This window comes from Thalassophryne amazonica, chromosome 21 (assembly GCF_902500255.1).
Source record: "Thalassophryne amazonica chromosome 21, fThaAma1.1, whole genome shotgun sequence".
Classification (NCBI taxonomy): domain Eukaryota; kingdom Metazoa; phylum Chordata; class Actinopteri; order Batrachoidiformes; family Batrachoididae; genus Thalassophryne; species Thalassophryne amazonica.
Window position 1 is genome coordinate 2,437,135 of NC_047123.1, and position 25,190 is coordinate 2,462,324.

At 46.7% G+C, this 25,190-nt stretch overlaps 1 long non-coding RNA gene and 1 pseudogene across 1 annotated transcript in view; one reads left to right on the forward strand and one right to left on the reverse strand.

Moving 5' to 3' along the window:
• LOC117502648 overlaps positions 1-25,190 on the reverse strand; it is an 81,684-nt gene that overhangs the window by 2,534 nt on the left and 53,960 nt on the right. The gene's annotated exons all lie outside the window — the stretch shown is intronic.
• The window catches only part of LOC117502622, a 55,954-nt pseudogene continuing 54,750 nt past the window's right edge, over positions 23,987-25,190 (forward strand).

The following is a 25,190-nucleotide window of genomic DNA, read 5'->3' on the forward strand; positions in this document are numbered from 1 at the left end:
GGTGTGTCTCTCTGCAGCTCCGCCCGCCGTCAGTAAACAGTGGTTAATTCCCACAGGCGTGTCTCTCTGCAGCTCCGCCCGCCGTCAGTAAACAGTGGTTAATTCCCACAGGCGTGTCTCTGCAGCTCCGCCCACCGTCAGCAAACAGTGGTTAATTCCCACAGGCGTGTCTCTCTGCAGCTCCGCCCACCGTCAGTAAACAGTGGTTAATTCCCACAGGCGTGTCTCTGTGCAGCTCCGCCCACCGTCAGTAAACAGTGGTTAATTCTCACAGGCGTGTCTCTGTGCAGCTCCGCCCACCGTCAGTAAACAGTGGTTAATTCTCACAGGCGTGTCTCTGTGCAGCTCCGCCCACCGTCAGTAAACAGTGGTTAATTCCCACAGGCGTGTCTCTCTGCAGCTCCGCCCGCCGTCAGTAAACAGTGGTTAATTCTCACAGGCGTGTCTCTCTGCAGCTCCGCCCGCCGTCAGCAAACAGTGGTTAATTCTCACAGGCGTGTCTCTCTGCAGCTCCGCCCGCCGTCAGCAAACAGTGGTTAATTCTCACAGGCGTGTCTCTCTGCAGCTCCGCCCACCGTCAGTAAACAGTGGTTAATTCTCACAGGCGTGTCTCTCTGCAGCTCCGCCCGCCGTCAGCAAACAGTGGTTGGCTCTCACTGCGGTATTGTATCACTTCCTGTTCCGGAGCACAGCTGTGTTTTTCTGTATCTGTTAGCTGTTTAATCTGCGCAGTTAGATTGATCTAGTTATCTAGATTACGATTTGTTTCCCAGTGTAATCTTTATGTGCCTTAACTAAAGCACTCCTTCTGCTGAATCACCTCTAAATTATTTACACATTATTCACTTTGCGTGTTTTTAGGAATCCGCTAGCTTAGCGTAGCTACGAGCTCTTAGCCGATTTAGCATGGCGGCTTCTCCTGTCTCTCCCGCACTTTTCTGCTCTGGGTGTGAAATGTTTAGTTATTCCTCGGCCTCCTTTAGCAGTAACGGTACTTGTAATAAGTGTAGCTTATTCGTAGCTTTGGAGGCCAGGCTGGGCGAATTGGAGACTCGGCTCCGCACCGTGGAAAATTCTACAGCTAGCCAGGCCCCTGTAGTCGGTGCGGACCAAGGTAGCTTAGCCGCCGTTAGTTCCCCCCTGGCAGATCCCGAGCAGCAGGGAAAGCAGGCTGACTGGGTGACTGTGAGGAGGAAGCGTAGCCCTAAACAGAAGCCCCGTGTACACCGCCAACCCGTTCACATCTCTAACCGTTTTTCTCCACTCGATGACACACCCACTGAGGATCAAACTCTGGTTATTGGCGACTCTGTTTTGCGAAATGTGAAGTTAGCGACACCAGCAACCATAGTCAATTGTCTTCCGGGGGCCAGAGCAGGCGACATTGAAGGAAATTTGAAACTGCTGGCTAAGGCTAAGCGTAAATTTGGTAAGATTGTAATTCACGTCGGCAGTAATGACACTCGGTTACGCCAATCAGAGGTCACTAAAATTAACATTGAATCGGTGTGTAACTTTGCAAAAACAATGTCGGACTCTGTTGTTTTCTCTGGGCCCCTCCCCAATCGGACCGGGAGTGACATGTTTAGCCGCATGTTCTCCTTGAATTGCTGGCTGTCTGAGTGGTGTCCAAAAAATGAGGTGGGCTTCATAGATAATTGGCAAAGCTTCTGGGGAAAACCTGGTCTTGTTAGGAGAGACGGCATCCATCCCACTTTGGATGGAGCAGCTCTCATTTCTAGAAATCTGGCCAATTTTCTTAAATCCTCCAAACCGTGACTATCCAGGGTTGGGACCAGGAAGCAGAGTTGTAGTCTTACACACCTCTCTGCAGCTTCTCTCCCCCTGCCATCCCCTCATTACCCCATCCCCGTAGAGACGGTGCCTGCTCCCAGACTACCAATAACCAGCAAAAATCTATTTAAGCATAAAAATTCAAAAAGAAAAAATAATATAGCACCTTCAACTGCACCACAGACTAAAACAGTTAAATGTGGTCTATTAAACATTAGGTCTCTCTCTTCTAAGTCCCTGTTGGTAAATGATATAATAATTGATCAACATATTGATTTATTCTGCCTTACAGAAACCTGGTTACAGCAGGATGAATATGTTAGTTTAAATGAGTCAACACCCCCGAGTCACACTAACTGTCAGAACGCTCGTAGCACGGGCCGAGGGGGAGGATTAGCAGCAATCTTCCATTCCAGCTTATTAATTAATCAAAAACCCAGACAGAGCTTTAATTCATTTGAAAGCTTGACTCTTAGTCTTGTCCATCCAAATTGGAAGTCCCAAAAACCAGTTTTATTTGTTATTATCTATCGTCCACCTGGTCGTTACTGTGAGTTTCTCTGTGAATTTTCAGACCTTTTGTCTGACTTAGTGCTTAGCTCAGATAAGATAATTATAGTGGGCGATTTTAACATCCACACAGATGCTGAGAATGACAGCCTCAACACTGCATTTAATCTATTATTAGACTCTATTGGCTTTGCTCAAAAAGTAAATGAGTCCACCCACCACTTTAATCATATCTTAGATCTTGTTCTGACTTATGGTATGGAAATAGAAGACTTAATAGTATTCCCTGAAAACTCCCTTCTGTCTGATCATTTCTTAATAACATTTACATTTACTCTGATGGACTACCCAGCAGTGGGGAATAAGTTTCATTACACTAGAGGTCTTTCAGAAAGCGCTGTAACTAGGTTTAAGGATATGATTCCTTCTTTATGTTCTCTAATGCCATATACCTACACAGTGCAGAGTAGCTACCTAAACTCTGTAAGTGAGATAGAGTATCTCGTCAATAGTTTTACATCCTCATTGAAGACAACTTTGGATGCTGTAGCTCCTCTAAAAAAGAGAGCTTTAAATCAGAAGTGCCTGACTCCGTGGTATAACTCACAAACTCGTAGCTTAAAGCAGATAACCCGTACATTGGAGAGGAAATGGCGTCTCACTAATTTAGAAGATCTTCACTTAGCCTGGAAAAAGAGTCTGTTGCTCTATAAAAAAGCCCTCCGTAAAGCTAGGACATCTTTCTACTCATCACTAATTGAAGAAAATAAGAACAACCCCAGGTTTCTTTTCAGCACTGTAGCCAGGCTGACAAAGAGTCAGAGCTCTATTGAGCTGAGTATTCCATTAACTTTAACTAGTAATGACTTCATGACTTTCTTTGCTAACAAAATTTTAACTATTAGAGAAAAAATTACTCATAACCATCCCAAAGACGTATCGTTATCTTTGGCTGCTTTCAGTGATGCCGGTATTTGGTTAGACTCTTTCTCTCCGATTGTTCTGTCTGAGTTATTTTCATTAGTTACTTCATCCAAACCATCAACATGTTTATTAGACCCCATTCCTACCAGGCTGCTCAAGGAAGCCCTACCATTATTTAATGCTTCGATCTTAAATATGATCAATCTATCTTTGTTAGTTGGCTATGTACCACAGGCTTTTAAGGTGGCAGTAATTAAACCATTACTTAAAAAGCCATCACTTGACCCAGCTATCTTAGCTAATTATAGGCCAATCTCCAACCTTCCTTTTCTCTCAAAAATTCTTGAAAGGGTAGTTGTAAAACAGCTAACTGATCATCTGCAGAGGAATGGTCTATTTGAAGAGTTTCAGTCAGGTTTTAGAATTCATCATAGTACAGAAACAGCATTAGTGAAGGTTACAAATGATCTTCTTATGGCCTCGGACAGTGGACTCATCTCTGTGCTTGTTCTGTTAGACCTCAGTGCTGGTTTTGATACTGTTGACCATAAAATTTTATTACAGAGATTAGAGCATGCCATAGGTATTAAAGGCACTGCGCTGCGGTGGTTTGAATCATATTTGTCTAATAGATTACAATTTGTTGATGTAAATGGGGAATCTTCTTCACAGACTAAAGTTAATTATGGAGTTCCACAAGGTTCTGTGCTAGGACCAATTTTATTCACTTTATACATGCTTCCCTTAGGCAGTATTATTAGACGGTATTGCTTAAATTTTCATTGTTACGCAGATGATACCCAGCTTTATCTATCCATGAAGCCAGAGGACACACACCAATTAGCTAAACTGCAGGATTGTCTTACAGACATATAGACATGGATGACCTCTAATTTCCTGCTTTTAAACTCAGATAAAACTGAAGTTATTGTACTTGGCCCCACAAATCTTAGAAACATGGTGTCTAACCAGATCCTTACTCTGGATGGCATTACCCTGACCTCTAGTAATACTGTGAGAAATCTTGGAGTCATTTTTGATCAGGATATGTCATTCAAAGCGCATATTAAACAAATATGTAGGACTGCTTTTTTGCATTTACGCAATATCTCTAAAATCAGAAAGGTCTTGTCTCAGAGTGATGCTGAAAAACTAATTCATGCATTTATTTCCTCTAGGCTGGACTATTGTAATTCATTATTATCAGGTTGTCCTAAAAGTTCCCTAAAAAGCCTTCAGTTAATTCAAAATGCTGCAGCTAGAGTACTGACGGGGACTAGAAGGAGAGAGCATATCTCACCCATATTGGCCTCTCTTCATTGGCTTCCTGTTAATTCTAGAATAGAATTTAAAATTCTTCTTCTTACTTATAAGGTTTTGAATAATCAGGTCCCATCTTATCTTAGGGACCTCGTAGTACCATATCACCCCAATAGAGCGCTTCGCTCTCAGACTGCAGGCTTACTTGTAGTTCCTAGGGTTTGTAAGAGTAGAATGGGAGGCAGAGCCTTCAGCTTTCAGGCTCCTCTCCTGTGGAACCAGCTCCCAATTCAGATCAGGGAGACAGACACCCTCTCTACTTTTAAGATTAGGCTTAAAACTTTCCTTTTTGCTAAAGCTTATAGTTAGGGCTGGATCAGGTGACCATGAACCATCCCTTAGTTATGCTGCTATAGACGTAGACTGCTGGGGGGTTCCCATGATGCACTGTTTCTTTCTCTTTTTGCTCTGTATGCACCACTCTTCATTTAATCATTAGTGATCGATCTCTGCTCCCCTCCACAGCATGTCTTTTTCCTGGTTCTCTCCCTCAGCCCCAACCAGTCCCAGCAGAAGACTGCCCCTCCCTGAGCCTGGTTCTGCTGGAGGTTTCTTCCTGTTAAAAGGGAGTTTTTCCTTCCCACTGTAGCCAAGTGCTTGCTCACAGGGGGTCGTTTTGACTGTTGGGGTTTTTACGTAATTATTGTATGGCCTTGCCTTACAATATAAAGCGCCTTGGGGCAACTGTTTGTTGTGATTTGGCGCTATATAAAAAAAATTGATTGATTGATTGATTGATTGAATTCTCACAGGCGTGTCTCTGCAGCTCCGCCCGCCATCAGCAAACAGTCCTTAATTCTCACAGGCGTGTCTCTCTGCAGCTCCGCCCGCCATCAGCAAACAGTCCTTAATTCTTACAGGCGTGTCTCTCTGCAGCTCCGCCCACCGTCAGTAAACAGTGGTTAATTCTCACAGGCGTGTCTCTCTGCAGCTCCGCCCGCCATCAGCAAACAGTCCTTAATTCTCACAGGCGTGTCTCTCTGCAGCTCCGCCCGCCATCAGCAAACAGTCCTTAATTCTTACAGGCGTGTCTCTCTGCAGCTCCGCCCACCGTCAGCAAACAGTCCTTAATTCTCACAGGCGTGTCTCTCTGCAGCTCCGCCCACCGTCAGCAAACAGTCCTTAATTCTCACAGGCGTGTCTCTCTGCAGCTCCGCCCACCGTCAGTAAACATTGGTTAATTCTGACAGGCGTGTCTCTCTGCAGCTCCGCCCACCGTCAGTAAACAGTGGTTAATTCTGACAGGTGTGTCTCTCTGCAGCTCCGCCCACCGTCAGTAAACAGTGGTTAATTCTCACAGGCGTGTCTCTCTGCAGCTCCGCCCACTGTCAGCAAACAGTCCTTAATTCTCACAGGCGTGTCTCTCTGCAGCTCCGCCCACCGTCAGCAAACAGTCCTTAATTCTCACAGGCGTGTCTCTCTGCAGCTCCGCCCACCGTCAGTAAACATTGGTTAATTCTGACAGGCGTGTCTCTCTGCAGCTCCGCCCACCGTCAGTAAACAGTGGTTAATTCTGACAGGCGTGTCTCTCTGCAGCTCCGCCCACCGTCAGTAAACAGTGGTTAATTCTGACAGGCGTGTCTCTCTGCAGCTCCGCCCACCGTCAGTAAACAGTGGTTAATTCTGACAGGCGTGTCTCTCTGCAGCTCCGCCCACCGTCAGTAAACAGTGGTTAATTCTGACAGGCGTGTCTCTCTGCAGCTCCGCCCACCGTCAGTAAACAGTGGTTAATTCTGACAGGCGTGTCTCTGCAGCTCCGCCCACCGTCAGTAAACAGTGGTTAATTCTGACAGGCGTGTCTCTCTGCAGCTCCGCCCACCGTCAGTAAATAGTGGTTATTTTTATGGTCTGTCAGACGTCTCTGCTTTGGCACAGCGGCGATGGTTTGGAGGTGGGCGGTTCCTTTGGCTGTGGTGGCTTTAATTGGTCCTGGTGGGTTTGTGGGTCACGGCTCTGCTGGAGTTCCTCGTTTGAATCAGGAACATTCTGTGGCGAACAGCTGCTGCTGTGGGGTTTTTCTGTACTTTGGACTTTGTTTCTTTCAAACCCATCGATCAGAGCTCGTGTGTGACTCTGGCGCCCCCTGTGGTTTGTTTTTTGTTCTGTAATTTTGCTGTTCAGGTTTCACTCTGACAAACATTCAGTTAATTTCAGTGGAGTCGCTGCAATCAGGTGATTTACCTGCAGAGATGAATTGCTGTCGTGCTTTTAGGCAGATTGCTAACATTTGTCCTCACAGGAGCTCTGCAGGGATGCTGTCCATCTCACGCTGTCCGTCTCACTAACACTGTGATGATGAACACTTTTCTACCAACAGCACCTCGTGCAGTTCCACATGTGACTCTACAAACACTGAAGAATTTGTTCTTTGTCCAAAACAGCCAAAGTGTGAGACGTGACCAGGCTGATGGTTCACCTTTGGTGACCTTTAACATGTTTTGTTGCACCATTAAGGAGGAACAGATGATCAAATCATTTCTTAATTTGAAACTGAGGGGAGAAAATTCTGTTTGAAAGCTTGAAACCTGATATCAAAAAAATATGTTGCAAAGTTGAAAATCATTTTTGAGGACTTGTATCATATTATTTATTTATTTATTCAGACTGTTTTATGAACACAGCATTGGTGTTGCTGTGTGTGTGTGTGTGTGTGTGTGTGTGTGTGTGTGTGTGTGTGTGTGTGTGTGTGTGTGTGTACGAGCAGTGGGGATTTTTCCTGACGTTCTGGTGCAGACAGAGTTGGATGACATTAACTTGATGGTGTTGTTTGCTTTATTGTTAGTGAACTGTCTAGTTACCAGTGAACCATCATCCGGTCTTCCCACGTATCCGTCTTTGGCCCAGGTGTCCGTCAGTCACACGTCACAGGTGAGAGGCCTGGACGTCTCTCTCTGCTCTGCCTGACTCCCAGCGGTCCTGTAAATCTGTGCAGAGCAGCCGTACGTATGTCTATCGTACTTTCAAAATAAAGATTTATTTCAAAATTCAAGTTTTTTCCAGCACAGAAACATGCAGTTTCAGATCCTCATCTACAAGATTTCAAATCTGACAAACAAAATCGTCCACGGGAGCAGTGAGGAAGCCTGAAATCCTGCGTCGGTTAAACTCTGTAAACTGAGTGCTGAAGAGATTTTACCTTTTTTTTTTTTCTCTCTTTTTTTTTTCAACCTTGCAAAACATTTTTAGTGGATTTCAAGGAGCTGCCCCGTAACGATTAATTTACGTCAATAATTACGGGGTAGCTTGTGTCATGTGACTGATGCTGGCAGAGGTGATGACTTGTTTCCTTCCTCCTCTGCATTCTCTCATATTTCTGCACTTGCTTCACCTGAAGTGTCGACATTATTTCATGTCACGTGTTTCTTTGTTAAATCTCAAACTGCAGCTTCATTTACTTTTAGTTTGACTCAGGTTACAGTGAACTTTGTGCAACATGAACTTAAGTGGAAAAAATCAGAACCATAAGTCAAACATGGCTACAGAACATGATGTTATTGTCTCTGTGGTTGGACGCTTGGATCAGAACCAGAACACAGCGGCTTGGTCTCTATTGGATCAGAACCAGGACAGGGCATTAAGGGCCGCTTACTGTCGCCTCTGAAACCTTTGACAGTGACGAGTCTGGTGGGTGAACGTGTCCACGGCAGCAGGTCAACAAGACAGCAGGTCGACTAAACACCAGCTGACAGTCTGTGATGGTGAAACCCGCCGCCGCCTGTGTGGACGACCGCTGACAACATGGATGAAAGAACTGTAAAGTTGGGACGAACACGTCACTAAGCAAAGACTTTACAGACACTCAGTGGACTTTATTTATTTATTGATTGATTGATTGATTGATTGATTTTTCTTGTTCACCAGTCGATCTGTGTGACATTTACACTGTAAGTTGGCAGAAAAACATGAATCGGAGCTTGTCCACAAACTGTCGGTAAAAAATACTTTGATGGGACTAAAAAACCTGAAGGCTTTACTACCGGTGATGTTTCCAACATGAACCGCCTTAAGTGAACTTTTTTTTTTTATTCACGACTGACTGGATCCGTGTCGGTTGTGTTGAAGCGTTATTCCGTCCAGTTATCGTTCAGTAATGTGGATAAAATGTGTGCTGAAGCTCAAAATGACTCTCAGACTGCTGCACCTGCAGTCTGTCCTCGTTATAGCGAGGACCCAGTCATCTGCACAACTGGGTCTCTAAAACTACTCCTGCTTTTTGGGCTTTTACAGGATGTTGTTTTTTAGGGAATCAAACCAAAATTTTGGACAAAAACTCTTTAATCCATTAATGAAAACACAGAATATGCCTTGGACGGCATTTCTGTCAATCATTAAGAAACAGTATGGTAACACTGTGGCTTTATATGGTATGGAATTGACGGTGGATGAAGGAGAGGAGTGAGGGAAGCCACCAAGACAGTTATAGGCTTGTGTGGCTGCGACTGGAAAAATTGTACAGAGTGCAAGTTTTTGCATTTTGCATCAGTCATTCTACAGCTTCACTTTGAAGTGGTAAAGAGGGGGAGTTTCTTAAAAAGAACTTGAAACTTCAGCTACAGCTAATCATAAGGCGCACAGGAGATACAGAGATTTAGTCTGTTGTTTCTTCTCTACTTCACTCTGAAGCTGTAACCTTGTGAGGCAAAAATGCAAAATTCACATTATGCCCATTTTCTCCAATCATAGCCACTGAAGAATGTGTTCAGATTTGTCTGGATGTCTTGGTGGCTTCCCTCACTAGTCTCCATCTTGCATAATTATTCCATTTTTGAGACCTGCCTCCTCTGTCCAGATCTACTGTACAGTACCAAAATACCTGTACTTCTTAAGGATTGACGTAAATAAAGTCCAAGACAAGTGACTTGGAAATGTTCATGTGTTCATCCGCTGACTCATCCGAATAAAACTGGCTGCAAAAATGATTTATTTGTGTAACACGAACAGGTGCCATTATTTATGAAACCCATCATTTTGGCTTTTACATTTTTATTTAATTTATGTTGTGTTGTAGAGATTAGTTTTCACTGTGAGCTTAAATTTTTACACACAGAAGCCTGAATTCCGACATTCCGACGTGTAAAAGCTCAAGGGTTCACAAACTTCTTCTTGCCACTGTAAATCATCACTTTTACAGCCTCTTGTCCAGTAGATATAAATAGTTCCAGAGTCTGAAGAAGCCTGATTTTATTTAATTTGTTTTATGTCAGACATTTTTCTTTGGGCTGCATTTGTTTTGCCTCGGAGGCGCAGCAGCAGCAGGTCCAGCCTGGTTCTCATATCGATGTGAATCATGATTTACACCGGAGGCCTTTATTGGAGTATTTCCAGAAGTACGTGACCACTGGGGGCACCACTGGACTTGAACCCTTCTCGATAGGAAGCACGAGCACTACCTCCGCCCTGCCGTTAGAAGCATCCAAACCAAATGGGGTGAGTCCGTCTCATTCGCACTGCAGCTCAAATGTTCCCGTCGCTATCTGAAAGTCTCATGTCAGCCTGATGACCTCCAGTAAGGACCTTATGTTTTTATTATAATGTCTACAGGAAACCTCCAAAGATCATGAACAAAGTTCACTGACATTTGGTAGAGGTGTGAAAATTTCTAAAACTATCCTCCTTAAACTCAAACTGAAAGCAAATCTCTACAACATGATATAAATCAAATAAAAATATCAAAGCCAAGATGAAGCGTTGCATAAATAATGGCACCTTTTAGTATTACACATGAAAATCATCACTTTTACAGCGAGTTTACTTCAGACACTTTGGGATGGACACGTACATTTCCAAGTCACTGAATACGTCTCGTACTTTATTTACATCAGTCTTTATGAAATATAATACGCTATGGTAAATCTGTGTGGAGTGGGCAATTCTCAAAAGGAGACTACTGAGGGAAGCCACCAAGACACCCAGACAACTCTGACACTATGTTCTTCTCTGGAATAGGTGAAGTTATGCATTTTGCATCACTGGTTACACGGCATCATGGTGAAGCAGAGAAGGATTTAAAAAAAAAAAAAAAAAAAAGCAAACTTGAATGTTCAGCTACAGTATGCCAGGAGGCACATGGGAGACTCAAACCTGGATCTGAGCTGTTCCCTTTTGTGAAAGTTCTTCTCTCTTCTGCTCCACCATGAACCTGTGAGTGACGATGCAACAGGCCAAACGTGTCTTTGCACAATCTCTCCAATAACACACAAGGAAGACGATAATTCCTTCAGAGTTGTCTGTGTGTCTCGGTGGCTTCCCTTCTCCACACAGATGTACCATGAAGTCCTACACTCTTTGTGTTATCTAATGACTGATGTAAATGACATACAAGACATATTCAGTGACTTGGAAATGTACTTGTGTCCATCCCCGACCTCTCTGAAGTAAACACGCTGTAAAGGTGATGATTTTCATGTGTTATACCAAAGGGTTCCATTACTTATGCACGGCTTCATCTTGGTTTTGATATTTTTATTTAATTCATGTCCACTTGTAGAGATTTGCTTTCAGTTCGAGTTTAAGGAGGATAATTTTAGAAATTTTAATATATAGAAGCCTGAATTAATTTTTGGTTTCAAAATGGCAAAAAAAAAAAAAAGTAAAAACCCAAGGGGCTGAATACTTTTACAAGGTGCTGTAGTCTTGGGATTCAAAGAAGGGTTCTTCAAATTTTTAATTGAATCTGGATCAAGGGTTGGATCTTTATGCTTAGTCTTTGATCCAGTTTACTTTGATCCTGTAAATGGCATTGTTGATGAGTTAATATAAAGATCAGGATCCACCTCTTTGTATTGTCTAGAACTTGTGATCAGGATCTCAGTCACAGGTGAAAATGTTTCATCCTTTAAGGGTCAAAAATCAACAATTGAGATCAAAGTTTGAGTAAATCATGATCGATGAACAGGAGAAATCAGGGCTCAGGATTAAAGATGCGTGATCTGGAACACATGTTTTGTAAGGAATCATGATGTTGGAATGTTAGAGTTCAAAGGAAAAACTGTTACAACGAAGAAGAGATAAAAAGAAAAAGTCAGCGACATAACGGGACTCGTGGACTTGGGCGGGGGTGTGTCCTGTCTGAGTGCCCTTCTTGCCCAGTGTTATTTTTGCTAATGAATTTAAATTCTTAATCCTTTGGAGATGCAGACCGTAATGTTTTAATGGTTACACATTAATGTCAGAAAGTCAGATAATTCCTCAGTGCAAAAAAAAAGAACAGATGTGCAGATGTGGATCCACCAGCTTACAGGCAAACGTCACTTCTTCCTGCAGCTTCAGAATGTAACACTATCAGAGCAGATTTGACAAATAAAAGCCGTCTTTCACACACTCCACTGAGTGCTGATGTGTTTGTGGAGCTCCTGCAGTGTTTAGAGGAGCATCAGTGAACGGCTGAAGATAATGACTCAGACTCAGACCTCTTGTGATGCACAGCCGTCTCTAATCCAGGTTTTAGAGTCCACTCTGGCCACGTCTAATCCCAAAACAAATCATCATACCACTGAAAACAGCTGATCCCAAACTCATCCCTCGTCCTTATTGACGCATCTGCTACTTTTACTCTGGTAGAATGCCCCACACACACACGTATGAACACACGACACTGTGGACCGTGACAAACCTCGAGTTCTGTTACACTGACACTGACTGTGTTTTTCCTGTACAGATGTTAAAGCTGTTAAAACTGTCGATCCGCAGGCTGATTTTGAATATTTCTGGTGATGATATTCCATTTTTTAAATTTTGTGTAAGACTTGTGTTCTGCACCTATCTGTCTAAACCAAGGGAGCGCTGAACCGTGACGCCCCTCATGGCTGTGTGCAGGTATGCACGTGTGTGCACGTGTACAAACGAGTCAAAGTACAGCTTTAGGAAGGTGGTTCGGGAAACTCGACGGCCGTACGCTGAGAAACTTCAACACCAGATCACAGTCAGTGACCCTGCTCGTGTCTGGAAGAGGCTCAGACGGATCACAGTCTACAAACCGAACTTCTCCCACTCTGCCAAGGACCCTCGTCTGACCAACCAACTGAACAAGTCATACTGCAGGTTTGAAAGACAATGGGACAGTCCTAATACCATCTCCCATGATCAACAGCTCCAACCCATCAGCTCCTCCTACTCCACCAAAACTGTGGTCTGACCCCCCAACACACACACGCACACACAAATGCTCACAGCAAGGACCCCCACCTCCTCCCCACCACGCCTCTCTCCATTCAGGAGAGGGATGCAAACAAGCTCTTCAAGAGACAGGGCCCACACAAAGCAGCCGGACCTGTTCTCCGTCCATACTGAAGAACTGCAGACCAACTGTCCAGTGTTCACAGACATCTTCAACACCTCACCTCAAAACAGAACTTCAGGACTTAATGACTACAGACCCGTCACCCTGACCTCTGTGGTTATGAAGACCTTCAAGCGCCTTGTCCTCACACACCTCAAAGTCATCTCTGACCCTCACTCAGATCCCCTGCACTTGCAGGTGGATCACTGACTTCCTGTCCAATAGAAGGCAGTATGTGAAGCTGGGAGGGCACGTCTGTGACACACGGTACATCAGTACCGGATCCCCCCAAGACTGTGTTCTTTCCCTCTCCTCTTCTCCCTGTCCACCAACAGCTGCACTTCCAGTCATCAGTCTGTGAAGCTCCTGAAGTTCATGGACGATACAACTCTCATCTGACTCATCTCTGATGGAGATGAGTCTGCCTGCAGTTGGGAGATCGACCACCTGGTGTCCTTGTGCAAACAGAACAACCTGGAGCTCAACACCCTCAAGGCAGTGGAGATGGTTGTTGACTTCAGGAAGAACCCAGTCCTGACTGCTCCATCACCCTGTGTGACTCCCCAGTTGCCATTGTGGAGTCTTTCCATTACCTGGGGATCACCATCAGCCAGGACCTCTAGTGGCAACTCAACGCCAGCTCCCTCACCAAGAGAGCACAACAGAGGATGTACTTTCTGAGGCAGATGAGGAAGTTCAACCTGCCAAAAACAATGATGGTGAACTTCTACACTGCCATCGAGTCCATCATCTCTTCCTCCATCAACACCAGGTATGCTGCTGCCACTGCTAAGGACAGGAGCAGACTGCAGCGCATCAGCCACGCAGCAGAGAAGGTGATCCACTGCAGTCTGCCATCCCTACAGGACCTGTGCACCTCCAGGGCTCTGAGGTGAGCAGGGAAGATAGTGGCCGATCCCTCTCACCCAGGACACAAACTTTATGTCACCCTCCCCTCTGGGAGGAGGTTGAGGTCCATCAGGACTAAAACCTCATAAAACTGTAACAGCTTCTTTCCATCTGTAGCTAGACTTATGAATAACACCAGAGACCCCCACTTACCCTGTAAGTATTCACAGCGCTTCACTTTTTCCACATTTTATTTATATTACAGCCTTATTCCAAAATGGATGAAATCCCCCCCTTCAAAATTCTACTCTACTCACAACACTCCATAATGACACCATGAGAAAGGTTGTTTTTTTGGGGGTGGGGGGGGGGGGTTATTAAAAATACAAAACTAAGAAATCTCATGTCCATAACTATTTGTAGCCTTTGTTCAATACTTTGTTGATGCACCTTTGGCAGCAATTACAGCCTCAAGTCTTCTTGAATATGATGCCACAAGCTTGGTGCACCTATCTTTGGGCAGTTTGGTCCATTCCTCTTTGCAGCACCTCTCAAGCTCCATCAGGTTGGATGGGGAGCGTCAGTGCACAGACATTTTCAGATCTCTCCAGAGATGTTCAGTCAGATTCAGGTCTGGGCTCTGGCTGGGCCACTCAAGGACATTCACAGAGTTGATCTGAAGCCACTCCTTTGATATCTTGGCTATGTGCTTAGGGTCATTGTCCTGCTGGAAGATGAACCGTTGTCCCAGTCTGAGGTCCAGAGCGCTCTGGAGCAGGTTTTCATCCAGGATGTCTCTGTACATTGCTGCATTCATCTTTCCCTCAATCCTGACTAGTCTCCCAGTTCCTGCTGCTGAAAAACATCCCCACAGCATGATGCTGCCACCACCATGCTTCAATGTAGGGATGGTGCCTGGTTTCCTCCAAACATTAGGCCAAAGAGTTAAATCTTTGTCTCATCAGACCAGAGAATTTTGTTTCTCCCGGTCTGAGAGTCCTTCAGGTGCCTTTTGTCAAACTCCAGGTGGGCTGCCATGTGCCTTTTACTAAGGAGTGGCTTCTGTCTGGCCACTCTACCATACAGGCCTGATTGGTGTATTGCTGCAGAGATGGTTGTCCTTCTGGAAGGTTCTCCTCTCTCCACAGAGAAATGCTGTAGCTCTGACAGAGTGACCATCTGGTTCTTGGTCACTTCCGTGGCTGAGACCCTTCCAGTGTAATCCCAGCTGACAGCAACATCAGAAAGAAGGAGCATGAGAAAACAGAAAAGTACCAAGAACTGAAGGAGCAACTGGGGCAGATGTGGAAAGTCAAGTCCAAAGTGGTCCCAGTGGTAATAGAGCGGTAGGAGTTGGATCCAGAAAATTCCAGGAACAACATCAGAGGAGTCTGTCGAGAAGAGTGGAGTCCTCAGAACAGCTAAGGTACTGCGCCAAACTCCCAGAACTCTGGTAGAGGAGCCAAGCTCACATGTGGGTGGGTGCATATATTTTGTCAGCTCTTCAGTGTACGTGTTCCTCAATACTGTCTGCCTGAATTTGTCCAGCAGAGGGCAGCAAAGACTGGTGTGACCGAGGTAAAATCAAGTTGCAGCGACATCAGCTGACCAAATAAAAACAAACAAATAAAAACATGAGTGTGATCTGTGCTTAAAACACTCAAAAATAATCAAGCTGAAAACCTCCGAGCTGTCAGACTGATCATCAGAATCTCTGTCAGGTTCTCATGGCAACCGACAGATTTACCAGCTGTACACGCACACGCTCGTACACAAGTACAATTAATCTGGATTTGGTGGATGGAAGATTGGTCCACTTGATGGACAGCCAGCTTCATGACCATTACATAAAACCTTTTTTTAGCCCCAGTTTCCCTTCATTAGAGGTTAATTGCACCAGCAGGTCATGGAGCCCCGAGGGGCCATGAGGGGCCCTGAGGCATCCAGAGAAACTCTGGAGTTTCTTCAACTGGTCGTGCACAAGTTCTCGCTCCACATCAGACTGTTCTGGAAGAAGAGAATCAGTTAAAGGGCTTGAATAAAAAAACACCCACAAAGACCACAGTGAAAGAACAGAGATGGAAAGTAGATTCCAGAAGCAGAATCATTCCGACAGGGATCATTTACTGATCACCTGTTATGAGGCCTCACTTCATAAATCAATAAATAAATACGTAAATGTCTAAATATGTAATTAACAATTGATATAAAGGGTGGAAAGACCTGAACATGCTTTGTGAAGATCGTCTTTCCATGAATAAGGTTTGCTGGGTTCTTTCATCTTGTGAATTTTCATCACGTGCTTCAAGATGTGAAGATTCCTGAAGGTCAAATATAAAGACTCACTCATCTTCAACCGCTTACTCATATTAAGAGTAATGGAGGTCGAATATATAATGGAAAAAAAAATAAGTCTACAGTAATTTCAAACGAGTGGAGTATCTCTTAGTAACAAGGTCTCCTGGCAACACAGCGGCACAATGAATCCTCAGCACCAGCTGTCGTCAGTGGTTTCAGGATGTTCCAGACATTTTTCCCAAGACACCCCCCCCCCCCCCCCCCCCCCCCCACAGACACACAATAATATACCTGCAGTTGAAGCCTCCCACCTGAGCAAAATTTCTGGAGTCATCCATATACAGCAGCCTCAGGTCTCACCACAATTGATGTATCTTTATCAAGGCCTTCCATAAGGAGGCCGACCTGAGAGTCTAAGGTGCACGTAATCCGGACCTGTCCCTCAGCCTGGAGCACAGCCTCTGCAAAGTCTCCTGCTGTGCAGAGTTTCTGACTCTGAGCGCAGAGCATAACATGGACTGGGGTGGAGCCTACTGCATCCATTTTTGGCCAGTTTGTTCTGTCATGAACTTGGGCACAAAAAGGCAGAACACAAACTCAGAGAAAAGGTGGTTACATTGTACAACCCCTGGCAAAAATTATGGAATCATCGGCCTCGGAGGATGTTCATTCAGTTATTTAATTTTGTAGAAAAAAAGCAGATCACAGACATGACACAAAACTAAAGTCATTTCAAATGGCAACTTTCTGGCTTTAAGAAACACTAAAAGAAATCAGGAAAAAAAATTGTGGCAGTCAGTAACGGTTACTTTTTTTAGACCAAGCAGAGGGAAAAAAATATGGAATCACTCAATTCTGAGGAATAAATTATGGAATCATGAAAAACAAAAGAACGCTCCAACACATCACTAGCATTTTGTTGCACCACCTCTGGCTTTTATAACAGCTTGCAGTCTCTGAGGCATGGACTTAATGAGTGACAAACAGTACTCTTCATCAATCTGGCTCCAACTTTCTCTGATTGCTGTTGCCAGATCAGCTTTGCAGGTTGGAGCCTTGTCATGGACCATTTTCTTCAACTTCCACCAAAGATTTTCAATTGGATTAAGATCCGGACTATTTGCAGGCCATGACATTGACCCTATGTGTCTTTTTGCAAGGAATGTTTTCACAGTTTTTGCTCTATGGCAAGATGCATTATCATCTTGAAAAATGATTTCATCATCCCCAAACATCCTTTCAATTGATGGGATAAGAAAAGTGTCCAAAATATCAACGTAAACTTGTACATTTATTGATGATGTAATGACAGCCATCTCCCCAGTGCCTTTACCTGACATGCAGCCCCATATCATCAATGACTGTGGAAATTTACATGTTCTCTTCAGGCAGTCATCTTTATAAATCTCATTGGAACGGCACCAAACAAAATTTCCAGCATCATCACTTTGCCCAATGCAGATTCGAGATTCATCACTGAATATGACTTTCATCCAGTCATCCACAGTCCACGATTGCTTTTCCTTAGCCCATTGTAACCTTGTTTTTTTTCTGTTTAGGTGTTAATGATGGCTTTCGTTTAGCTTTTCTGTATGTAAATCCCTTTTCCTTTAGGCGGTTTCTTACAGTTCGGTCACAGACGTTGACTCCAGTTTCCTCCCATTCGTTCCTCATTTGTTTTGTTGTGCATTTTCGATTTTTGAGACATATTGCTTTAAGTTTTCTGTCTTGACTCTTTGATGTCTTCCTTGGTCTACCAGTATGTTTGCCTTTAACAACCTTCCCATGTTTGTATTTGGTCCAGAGTTTAGACACAGCTGACTGTAAACAACCAACATCTTTTGCAACATTGCATGATGATTTACCCTCTTTTAAGAGTTTGATAATCCTCTCCTTTGTTTCAATTGACAACTCTCGTGTTGGAGCCATGATTCATGTCAGTCCACTTGGTGCAACAGCTCTCCAAGGTGTGATCACTCCTTTTTAGATGCAGACTAACGAGCAGATCTGATTTGATGCAGGTGTTAGTTTTGGGGATGAAAATTTACAGGGTGATCCCATAATTTTTTCCTCAGAATTGAGTGAGTCCATATTTTTTTCCCTCTGCTTGGTCTAAAAAAGTAACCGTTACTGACTGCCACAATTATTTTTCCTGATTTCTTATAGTGTTTCTTAAAGCCAGAAAGTTGCCATTTGAAATGACTTTAGTTTTGTGTCATGTCTGTGATCTGCTTTTTTTCTACAAATTAAACAGCTGAATGAACATCCTCAGAGGCCGGTGATTCCATAATTTTTGCCAGGGATTGTAAATGGGTAGAGGTCGGTACACAGGAAGGGAGGCCAAATTCTGCAGAGGTTTCCAAGACAAAACTCAAGGTCAAAAAACAGGCAAAAGGTTCAAAACAGGCCGTGGCAATAACAACAAACAAGAACTATAGAGAAGCTGGCAGCGACGACGCAAAAGTACGACGAACTGATGAAGACGAGAGGAAAATTAAGGGCTTAAATAACAGGTAATGAGGGAGAAATTAGGAACAGGTGTGAGGGAACATTCAGGAAAGAGGCGTGGCAAAGACGAGGGAAAAAACACACACCCAGACCCAACCCCCAGACACAAGATGAGTGTGCAGTCACAGAACACAAAGAAATAAAAAAAAAAAAAAAAAATACGTATGAACACAAAGCAAACAAAAGGACAGAAAATAGACATGCAGTCCATTTGTTCAGGTCTGTGGTTCTGACAGTTGGCTCCGCCTCTCTACCTTCAGAACTCTACCTGTTGAACTCTAGAACCCGTGGAGTCATTAACAAAAAATAGAGAACAACTCGCATTAGGAAAATGATGTATAAATATCCAAACATGCTGATTGGTGTAACCAAAAGCTAAATGTGAAACCACCAAATATTGAAGAACAAAGTTAATGAGTTACTAGTTACACTAACCAGTCACCTTCCTGCCAACCAACAAGGTGATCATGTGATCTAATGACATCAGCCAGACAGTTCAGCAGATCAATTTGCACGATTGATTCCAAAATTTTTCAGCTTCAGTAGCAACTCATGCTCAGAAAACAAACAAACAAACAATCAAACACTTTAAATGTTTTGTGACATTTTGACCTTTTGCCCTCAGGGTCGTCTTCCAAGAACAGAGACTCCACGAAACGTTAACATTTCATCGTCTGCTGAATATCTCCAGATAATTTATTAAAATCTCTCTCTGTCTTCTATCTGGGTTGAGTGAGGCGAGCATTTGCCCTGAAGGTGGTGCTAGAGGACAGCTAGTGTGAGTCTACTGACAGGAGGAACTTCAAACCTGATCCTGATGATGGGGCTGTAAGAGAGGTCAAAGGTCAACAAACAATTCGGATTCATCCTCTGGTGGTATGTTGAAAACATAAAATGTCATTTCCACTAAAGGAAAATCTGATTAGATGTCATTTGAAATAAGTAAATAAATAAATAAACAGGGGCTGAAGTTAACTAGTTATGTTTCGGCGTTTTGAGTGACAGATGACCGTCCTGCTGCTGTGCTTCCTTTTGCCAGGTTGTTATATAATCTGTCCAAACAATGAAAAATATGAAGAATAATCTGCGAGGAAAAATGAAAGCTCTGTTCCACTAATCCGACAGAAAGCATCTGCGGGGAACTCGGACCCGGACAGAAAGACGGACTCTGTGACCAAAGGTCAAAAGAGGAGGAGGAGCAGACTGCAGATGTCACATTAAAAAGGTCAAAACTGTTTCTTTGTTTTCTTTACATGGATTAAAAAGTGAATGTTGGTTCTCCAGCAGAAAGCATCAGTTGATCCTCCAGAATGGAGGACCTGTCGTCTGCCTGGATGGTTACAATCCAGGACCCGAGGTGGTTCCACGGTGTTGTGGATGCAGCAAAGAGCAGCACTGTGCTCCCAGACCAGACTTGACTTGATTTTCCAGAAACCAAATATCTCCAGAGACAAAGGTCACTGGTTCAAGTCCCACAACCAGACAGTCAATTAGGAAGCACCTGGACCCTGAAGAAGCAAACAACCGGGATGAAGCACCCGGACCCCGAAGACGCAAACAACCGGGATGAAGCACCCGGACCCCGAAGACGCAAACAACCGGGATGAAGCACCCGGACCCAGAAGACGCAAACAACCGGGATGAAGCACCCGGACCCAGAAGAAGCAAACAACCGGGATGAAGCACCCGGACCCAGAAGACGCAAACAACCGGGATGAAGCACCCGGACCCCGAAGACGCAAACACCCGGGATGAAGCACCCGGACCCCGAAGACGCAAACCACCGGGATGAAGCACCCGGACCCCGAAGACGCAAACACCCGGGATGAAGCACCCGGACCCCGAAGACGCAAACACCCGGGATGAAGCACCCGGACCCCGAAGACGCAAACACCCGGGATGAAGCACCCGGACCCCGAAGACGCAAACACCCGGGATGAAGCACCCGGACCCCGAAGACGCAAACACCCGGGATGAAGCACCCGGACCCCGAAGACGCAAACAACCGGGATGAAGCACCCGCACCCCGAAGACGCAAACAACCGGGATGAAGCACCCGGACCCAGAAGAAGCAAACAACCGGGATGAAGCACCCGCACCCAGAAGAAGCAAACAACCGGGATGAAGCACCCGGACCCCGTAGACGCAAACAACCGGGATGAAGCACCCGCACCCAGAAGAAGCAAACAACCGGGATGAAGCACCCGGACCCCGAAGACGCAAACACCCGGGATGAAGCACCCGGACCCCGAAGACGCAAACACCCGGGATGAAGCACCCGGACCCCGAAGACGCAAACACCCGGGATGAAGCACCCGGACCCCGAAGACGCAAACACCCGGGATGAAGCACCCGGACCCCGAAGACGCAAACACCCGGGATGAAGCACCCGGACCCCGAAGACGCAAACACCCGGGATGAAGCACCCGGACCCCGAAGACGCAAACACCCGGATGAAGCACCCGGACCCCGAAGACGCAAACAACCGGGATGAAGCACCCGCACCCCGAAGACGCAAACAACCGGGATGAAGCACCCGCACCCCGAAGACGCAAACAACCGGGATGAAGCACCCGCACCCCGTAGACGCAAACAACCGGGATGAAGCACCCGGACCCAGAAGAAGCAAACAACCGGGATGAAGCACCCGGACCCCGTAGACGCAAACAACCGGGATGAAGCACCCGGACCCCGAAGACGCAAACACCCGGGATGAAGCACCCGGACCCCGAAGACGCAAACACCCGGGATGAAGCACCCGGACCTCGAAGACGCAAACAACCGGGATGAAGCACCCGGACCCAGAAGACGCAAACAACCGGGATGAAGCACCCGGACCCAGAAGACGCAAACAACCGGGATGAAGCACCCGGACCCAGAAGACGCAAACAACCGGGATGAAGCACCCGGACCCCGAAGACGCAAACACCCGGGATGAAGCACCCGGACCCCGAAGACGCAAACACCCGGGATGAAGCACCCGGACCCCGAAGACGCAAACACCCGGGATGAAGCACCCGGACCCCGAAGACGCAAACACCCGGGATGAAGCACCCGGACCCCGAAGACGCAAACACCCGGGATGAAGCACCCGGACCCCGAAGACGCAAACACCGGGATGAAGCACCCGGACCCCGAAGACGCAAACAACCGGGATGAAGCACCCGCACCCCGAAGACGCAAACAACGGGATGAAGCACCCGCACCCCGAAGACGCAAACAACCGGGATGAAGCACCCGGACCCAGAAGAAGCAAACAACCGGGATGAAGCACCCGGACCCAGAAGAAGCAAACAACCGGGATGAAGCACCCGGACCCCGTAGACGCAAACAACCGGGATGAAGCACCCGCACCCAGAAGAAGCAAACAACCGGGATGAAGCACCCGGACCCCGAAGACGCAAACACCCGGGATGAAGCACCCGGACCCCGAAGACGCAAACACCCGGGATGAAGCACCCGGACCCCGAAGACGCAAACACCGGGATGAAGCACCCGGACCCCGAAGACGCAAACAACCGGGATGAAGCACCCGCACCCCGAAGACGCAAACAACCGGGATGAAGCACCCGCACCCCGAAGACGCAAACAACCGGGATGAAGCACCCGGACCCAGAAGAAGCAAACAACCGGGATGAAGCACCCGGACCCCGTAGACGCAAACAACCGGGATGAAGCACCCGGACCCCGAAGACGCAAACACCTGGGATGAAGCACCCGGACCCCGAAGACGCAAACACCCGGGATGAAGCACCCGGACCTCGAAGACGCAAACAACCGGGATGAAGCACCCGCACCCCGTAGACGCAAACAACCGGGATGAAGCACCCGCACCCCGAAGACGCAAACAACCGGGATGAAGCACCCGCACCCCGTAGACGCAAACAACCGGGATGAAGCACCCGGACCCAGAAGAAGCAAACAACCGGGATGAAGCACCCGGACCCCGTAGACGCAAACAACCGGGATGAAGCACCCGGACCCCGAAGACGCAAACACCTGGGATGAAGCACCCGGACCCCGAAGACGCAAACACCCGGGATGAAGCACCCGGACCTCGAAGACGCAAACAACCGGGATGAAGCACCCGGACCCAGAAGACGCAAACAACCGGGATGAAGCACCCGGACCCAGAAGACGCAAACAACCGGGATGAAGCACCCGGACCCAGAAGACGCAAACAACCGGGATGAAGCACCCGGACCCCGAAGACGCAAACACCCGGGATGAAGCACCCGGACCCCGAAGACGCAAACACCCGGGATGAAGCACCCGGACCCCGAAGACGCAAACACCCGGGATGAAGCACCCGGACCCCGAAGACGCAAACACCCGGGATGAAGCACCCGGACCCCGAAGACGCAAACACCCGGGATGAAGCACCCGGACCCCGAAGACGCAAACAACCGGGATGAAGCACCCGCACCCCGAAGACGCAAACAACCGGGATGAAGCACCCGCACCCCGAAGACGCAAACAACCGGGATGAAGCACCCGGACCCAGAAGAAGCAAACAACCGGGATGAAGCACCCGGACCCAGAAGAAGCAAACAACCGGGATGAAGCACCCGGACCCCGTAGACGCAAACAACCGGGATGAAGCACCCGCACCCAGAAGAAGCAAACAACCGGGATGAAGCACCCGGACCCCGAAGACGCAAACACCCGGGATGAAGCACCCGGACCCCGAAGACGCAAACACCCGGGATGAAGCACCCGGACCCCGAAGACGCAAACACCCGGGATGAAGCACCCGGACCCCGAAGACGCAAACACCCGGGATGAAGCACCCGGACCCCGAAGACGCAAACACCCGGGATGAAGCACCCGGACCCCGAAGACGCAAACAACCGGGATGAAGCACCCGCACCCCGAAGACGCAAACAACCGGGATGAAGCACCCGCACCCCGAAGACGCAAACAACCGGGATGAAGCACCCGGACCCAGAAGAAGCAAACAACCGGGATGAAGCACCCGGACCCCGTAGACGCAAACAACCGGGATGAAGCACCCGGACCCAGAAGACGCAAACACCCGGGATGAAGCACCCGGACCCCGAAGACGCAAACACCCGGGATGAAGCACCCGGACCTCGAAGACGCAAACAACCGGGATGAAGCACCCGCACCCCGTAGACGCAAACAACCGGGATGAAGCACCCGGACCCAGAAGAAGCAAACAACCGGGATGAAGCACCCGGACCCCGTAGACGCAAACAACCGGGATGAAGCACCCGGACCCCGAAGACGCAAACACCTGGGATGAAGCACCCGGACCCCGAAGACGCAAACACCCGGGATGAAGCACCCGGACCTCGAAGACGCAAACAACCGGGATGAAGCACCCGGACCCAGAAGACAAACACCTGGGATGGTCTTTAGAAGTCCTGTTTCACTCAAAGATCCCGTGAAGCTCTGCTGGAGCTGAGCTTCATTAAGTCTGACACTGTGTTCACTCCCAGAGCTTCGGTGTGTCTTCAGGCTGCTCCCGCTGTGCACGCTGTCGATGACGTAACCAAGTGGGAAAACGTGCACGGTGTGCGGAGTTTAATGAGCGCACGAAGCGCAAATCCGCGCCATCTGACGCAGAGGATTTGTTGGAGAAACTGCTTCCCTCCCTCGGTGGGATTAAATACGGAGTGCTTCGTCTGCGCGAGCTCACAGTGCGCGCGGAGACAACATGCGGAGAATGTGCGCTGAAAATTTGCGGAGCGTCGCGCGCGGCTGAGACTCCGGACATCATGCACACGGACGCGGTGGTGCTCGTGCTGCTGGTTTGGATGGACGGTGCCTTCGGACGGACGAGAGGACCGACGGACCGGACGGACGCGCACGCCAGGTCAGTCCACACGCACGCACGCCGACTGGACCCCGTGCGTAAAAACGCACGAAGGTGTGAAAGTTTGAAGCGCAGATGGTAAAACTGCGGGGTTGTTGGTTGGTCGAAGTGTCTCTGAGCAAGACACTGAGCAGAACCGAATAAATTCAGAGCTTTTTGTTAATATTAATGTCGTTTATAGTCCCAAAAAGAGATAAAATGTCCATCATGAAAAAGGGAAACAGAGAAAAGACTCAAAGTACTTTGTGGCACCAACATTTAAAAAAACCCCACAATCAATTCAATATAACTGACTTTTTCTTTGCTTTGTTGTTGGTCAAAGAAAATGTTTGCTCTTTTAAGGTCACTTGATGCTTTTACAAACTGCTAGAATATATTTTAGTTTCTGTTTCACTTTGTAAAGTAAAAGTCATGACCTCTGACCTCCGTGTTTGCTTCAGTTTTTACAGTTTAATCCAGAAGAGTTTAGCTTCTATCAGGACACTAATAAAAAGTTTTCTCTGTGACGTTTTTTAATGTTGTTTATGACGTTTGAAGTTGGTGCAGCTTCTTCCATTTGTCTAACTACAAAATTCAGGTGACGGACAAAATGTCATTTTTTAACATCTTTTCTTTTATGTGACAAGAAGCGGAAACAAAAATCGTCTGTGCTTCAGATGTTTGTGATGAGAAAGTATGTGAGAAAGTGTTTTAATGTCATATTGTATTGGGAACCTGGTGCTGGTTTGAAACGTGACCACTTGCTGCGTTATGTAATCTGGATGTTAATGCGCTTTCTGAATTATTGCTATTGTTGTGGTTTTCAGAAAAGGTTATCCAGGCAGAAAGAGGCCTGCAATTAAATTCCATTTTTAGTAAACCACAAATGTA